Source organism: Lycium barbarum, chromosome 12, assembly GCF_019175385.1.
Source record: "Lycium barbarum isolate Lr01 chromosome 12, ASM1917538v2, whole genome shotgun sequence".
NCBI lineage: Eukaryota > Viridiplantae > Streptophyta > Magnoliopsida > Solanales > Solanaceae > Lycium > Lycium barbarum.
The window spans coordinates 75,067,747-75,073,831 of record NC_083348.1 but is presented as its reverse complement, the minus strand read 5'-3'; the positions used below and the strand labels follow the sequence as shown (position 1 = coordinate 75,073,831).

Below are 6,085 nucleotides of genomic sequence, written 5' to 3'. Positions count from 1 at the left end.
ATTTCCTTTTAGTTCTAGGAGAAAAGAAGAGAGAAGACCTATAGAAACCCTCGCAAAATAGTTGCAAATTATGTACTGTCAAAAGTTAAAATTTTAGTCTTCTTGATAATAATTACATAATTCTACTTTTTTAACCACAGGTTAAACTTCTCTCTTTATACATGTGATTTTTTTTAGATTTTGGATTCCATTTTCCAAGTGTTGAAAGATTCATATCTCCTGTCCCAAGATCTCGTGTGAGTACTTTCTTATTTTATTGTATGAAGGTTCTTCCTATATGAAAGAATGATTCACACAAGACTCGTTTAAAATTTGTATGGCAGGGAGAAAACAAGTTAAAAAGAAATAATGAGGAGAATATGATTTCTTGGATGCCATTGTATTAATTTTTTTTGTGGGGTGAAATTAGGGTCCCATCCTTATTTGCTCCCTAAAAGTTGCACACTCACTCATCTAATAATTCATTTCCCACTTATCAGTAAGGGAGGAATGGTGTGGGGGTCTAGTTTTGTACTCTTCCTTCCATTCCATCATGAAGAAAAAAAATATTTTTCTTAAGTATATTGTAGGCTGATTCTTTTTTGCTTCTGTCTAGTGACAAGATATTCATCATTCAAAAAACATTGCAATATTTTTGGTCTTTTCATGAAAAAGGCAAAAGATCATCACATTTTGTTTGAGGATCCAAAAGTGTGGCTCACTAACACCCCGAATTAAATAGTTTATTTCGCGTTACCTTCTTTTTTGTTCTAAAAGATAACATATTATAACAGCATTATAACACTTAAATTAATCTATTACCCTGTTGCTCCTTCATTTCAAGAATGAGAATTTACTTTTGGTCTTACGAGATTTTTGAGTGGAATCAGATATAAATTGCTCATTTGAATCAAGCCTTGGAAATTGTATTTTTTGGATTGAAAAGAATAAATGACTTAAGTTCCTCTAATGCTAATGCTCCAAGAAAGTTAAAAAAAAAAAAATACAGGAAAGTAATTTAGTACATGATCTAATGTCAGTTTGTTACTATTAAAGTGTGGCGGGGGTAAGTGCCCTTCATCATCTTTGATAGAAGCTTATAATGAGATTTTTGGATGTGAATTTGAAATAACCTAATCCTAAACGGAGGGGTATCCAAAATTAAAGCTCTAACATTAAACCTGTTACATTTCTTAATGGGTTAATATCTACTAATTATCTCTTATAATTTTAGTATATATTTATACATAAATTTATTTTCCGCATCAAATATACGTTGATATAATTTCGACACCATAAACTACATGCTCCAAAATGAATAGGGAACAACTAATAAAAAATACTCCCTCTATTACAATTTATGTGAACTCATTTGACAGAGCACGAAGTTTAAGAAAGTATAGAAGATTTTTAAATTTGTAGTGTAAAACGAGTCACATATATTTTGTATGATTATAAATTATTTCATAAAGATACATTGTTTTCAAATATAAAAATATATTATTTTTTTAAATAAAAATTAATAAAAAAAATAGATTCACATATATTAAAGCAGAGGGTAATTATCAATCGGTGGAAATGTTAAAAGCACTTTATCTTTTTTCATCCCTCTCTTTTCTCTCTAGCACACACATAGTCCATCATATGCTACGTCCATTATACCCCTTTACAAAGCCTATCCCCAATTGTTGCAGGTAGACCAACCTTTTTGACAAAATATTTTCAATTTCTAGAAGTTAAATTCTCTCTCTCTCTCACTCCCTGTCAAGCAGCTGTCACTATCTTTTCATTATCTGCTCATCTTTTGTCACTTTCACTTCTTCTTTATGTATCTTTCAATTATCAAATCATGATCACTCTCTACTCCTCCAAACTATTTATTATTATTATTATTATTATTAAAAAAAAATACACCCCATAAAGTTTTCAAAAGATTTATTATTTGTTTATGGTTAAACTATGACTTGGTGCAACTTTCATCATGATATTGCAACAATGACCCAAGAAAGATGAAAAGCAATGTTTCCACAAATTGGATTGTTTCAATATGTTATTATGCTAATATGCTATCTTTTGGTTTTATTAGTCGAAGTATTTTAGGTTTTTAATACTATAAAAAGGCTCCGTCATATTTTGATATGGTCGTCCAACTGATCCAACGACCATATTATTTTATTTGATTTTTTTATCTTTGTTTCTCTGTCGTTTGTTTACAAAATTTAATTATGAAAGTGACGACTTTTTTATTAAAAGATATAAAAGTCGTCTTTCCTTTAATAACTAATGAGTAACGAAATGAAAGAATAAACTTATTGCAATATTGCCTTTTGACCACGCAACCTAATGTGTCTTTTTACAAGATTTTTAACTTGGGATACAATCAAAATTAGAAGAAAAGTAAAATCAAAGAAGGAATTCATCTAATCGTTGAAATTGGAATAGCTTTCCTTTTTATTTCCTTTTTGCGACTAGAAGAACAAAAGAACAAGTTTGAAGCAAAAATGCCGTAAGAAAAATAAGAGCTTATATTATAAATATTTTATTTTATATTTTAAATGTTTTGAGTTTAATGTTAGTTCATAAACATGGTCTCAATTATAAAAGATATAGAAGTCGTTTTTCCTTTAATAACCAATGATTAACGAAATGAAAGAATTAAAGTTATTTTGATATTGCCTTTTGACCACGCAACCTAAGGTGTCTTTTTACAAGATTTTTAACTTGGGACACAATCATTATTATTAGAAGCAAAGTAAAATAAAAGAAGGAACTCTTCTAATCGTTGAAATTGGAATAGTTTTTCTTTTTATTTCTTTTTTTGCCAGTAGAAGAGCAAAAGAACAAGTTTTGAAGCAAAAATGGCGTAAGAAAAATATGGGCTTATATTATAAATATTTTATTTTATATTTTAAATGTTTTGAGTTTAATGTTAGTTCATACTCAATTATAAGTGTGATAATTAATTATCTATTCGTGCATTTTATGTATTAATTGGTGGATTTTTTAATTAATGTGGTAGTGAGTGTACGATCCGCTTGATGAGACATGTAATGGAAAAGGCCCATATCATGATTTCATTAACGGGAGTTATCCCCTCTATGCCCCTTATATAACCATAATATGGTCTATTGTCAGTGGCGGAGTCAGGATTTTCGTTGAGGGGGTTCAAAATATAAAAAAAGTATACATACGAAGAAGCCTAAGGGGGTTCAACGTCTACTATAAATACATAAAAAATAATTTTAACCTTGTAAAAATAGTGTTTTTTTCCGCCGAGGGGGTTCGGATGAACACCCTCGGCATAGTGTGGCTCCGCCACTGATTGCACATCAAATGTAGCTGTCATATTATAGAATAGAGAAGAAGACGTAGCCCTCCATTAATCCATGACATGTTTCAAATAAGCACACAATTATGTTACGTTATTTGAGTATCCTAATATCATGTTTGATCTTGAGTTTATTATGTTGATATTCTTACCATTTATCCTTAGTGGAAAGAACAAAGTGAAGTTAAACCTGAGAATTGGGCACTTGGTGAAGTCGAATTCCCAGCATCATTTATCATTGACATTAACTTTAACTATAGCTCCTTTTCTAATTTAATTAGTTATGCAACACCTTCATCTATTTATAGATATTGTAGACTAATTCATCGCTTCACTAGAGGCAACCGAAAAAACAAATACAACAAGCTTTTATTGCTTGTGTTACCTAATTCTAGTGAGATCGAACACTTGATTCATCATTTTTATTTGTACAGCTAGTGTGCTAACTTGCTTGTGTCTCCTAGCTAGTCTCATTAATGGTTAAACATTGGACTGAGAACAATGATCACCAACTACGTGTACATCTCTGTAAGCAGAACATAAGTAGTAATATTTCTTGAATAGAATTTAAGAACGTTACTTTTGTTTCCACTAACTCTACAAAGTAAAAAAAAATGTAACGACATAAGAATGACACATATAGCTAAATTATTCATAGTGTCACTTGATCATCATGGGACATCTTGATTTGTAGTATCAATCTCAAATGTCAAGCCAGAATCACCCAACTTCTATTTCAAGAACTTATGAAAACTTTTAGCCAAAGAAATAGTAAGATGATTAGCCCAATCTCCCACTTGTCCTTTCCTGAAAAAGGAACTATATTTCACATTCATGAATTCTCCACTTGGGTCCTTGTTAACTTCCAAGTTCTTGAGATATTCAAAGCTACAAATATTTATAATTTCTTCAATCATTCCCTTTTCTTCTTCCTCTTTTGAAAAAGGACATCCCAAAAACTCAGCAATTCTCTTAACATTCAATAATGTATCCTCTTTGAGATCTTCATATTTCAAAAATAACACTTTCTTAGGGTCCTTTAAACTTGCATACCAATAGCCTAACATGTGTTCCCAAAAGGGTCCAAAAGGGTGAATTCCCCTGCTGAATAATTCTAAAGCTTCTTCAATTGGTAGAGGCTCATTTTCACCCTCAAATTTATTTTCAAGAATGAAAAATCGCGTAGAAATGAATTGGTCTAGAGGGTTTCTACACAAATATATGGTCTTACTGTTGGATTGTTGAATTGAACAAGGAAGAGCATCATAAGGTGTGTGAGTAGCAAATATTTTTGGAAAAGTGGAATATCCCTTGAAATTGTCTTTTTCATGGACTTTGTACATGATATCAAAGTCAAAACGGATTAATTCATGAGGATTGGAAGTAAGCAATTGGCTTTTGTTGATTGAAAATTGATGGTCATGATGGTTAATGATGCTAAAAATGAGAGCTTTTAACCAAGTAGTACCTGATTTTGGCTAGGTTGCTAAGATTATGAAGTCATTAATATGCTCATAATTGGATTGGAATTGGAATTGTTTTTCAATTGAAACCAAAGGTAGAACCAATCTTGTTGGACACCAAAAGCCTTTGTACATGTGTAGCAGTCGACCATCCCAATTCTTTGTTTGTATTAATTTCTGAAGTAATTTTTGAGATCCTTCATCCTGTGGTTCATCAACAGAAGTAGTTGGAATAAAGCTGGTTACTATATTTTCTAACTTTTCCATTAAAGCAAAAGTTAAACTACTTCACTTACTATTGAGGGAGGGACTACTAGTAATATAGCAATTTTGACTGGAGAAAGAACTTCCAAATTTTACAATAGAGGGAGGGATACAAGTGTAAGTTTAATAGCAAAGTGATAAGAATACAACAATTGAAAAAAAAAAAAAAATAGAGTACGACAGTAATATATTACTATGCTTCAATAACAATCAGGGCTTGGCTAAAGTGAGAAGTATAAAATCAATTTAATTCCTCCCCAAATTTTCTCCCAAAATTGAAAACATCTACCAATAGGATTCAATAAAAAGACAATGACCCTCTAAATGTTTCCAGACAAAAACCAATGATTGACCGGCCATGATAACGTATAAACAACTTCCTTGGAATTTAGTATTTACAATATTTTCTTTTTTGTCTACACTTTCAAAAGTTAAAATTGGCCTTGCAGGATTATGCTCCACGGTTTTTTCTTTATTTTTATCTTTATCATTATTTTTGCCTTTAACTAATTATCATATGCAATATTTGGTAAACATTTTGGTTTAGAACATATAATCACAAGTGTACCACCATATTGAGAGCTTAGGAGATACAAAAGGGAAAGGGTTTAGATGCAAGGACAAAAAATAGTGGTTCGTGATTTTGGGGGTGTTACTGTTTGGCTACCGATACAGAAAAATAAAGGTAGCAGCTATCAATTTCGTCCCTATTTATATGATGTACTTTGTCTGAGCATAACTTTTAAGAAAGAAAGAGCTTTTAAAACATGTGATCTAAAACAAGATATATATATATTTGTGTTGCTATAAATCATCTCATTAACAGTAAAATAAAAAGTTTAAAGTTAAATTATTTTTAAATGTAAAAATATAGCTAATCTTTAAGATAGACTAAAAAAGAAAGCTAATAACATAAATCGGGAGGGTATTTTGATGTATAACCAAACTAGGAGGAAATTGATTTGATATTATGATGTCGTTAACTATATAATTTCATTCATTAAAAGAAAGTGTACGAGATAATGTAATTCCTTTTAAAGTTCATTAAAGG

At 30.6% G+C, this 6,085-nt stretch overlaps 1 pseudogene; it reads right to left on the bottom strand.

The window, feature by feature from the left end:
- Nucleotides 1–3,782: 3,782 nt before the first annotated feature.
- On the bottom strand, nucleotides 3,783–5,386 carry LOC132623091 (cytosolic sulfotransferase 15-like; annotated as a pseudogene).
- Nucleotides 5,387–6,085: the final 699 nt, after the last annotated feature.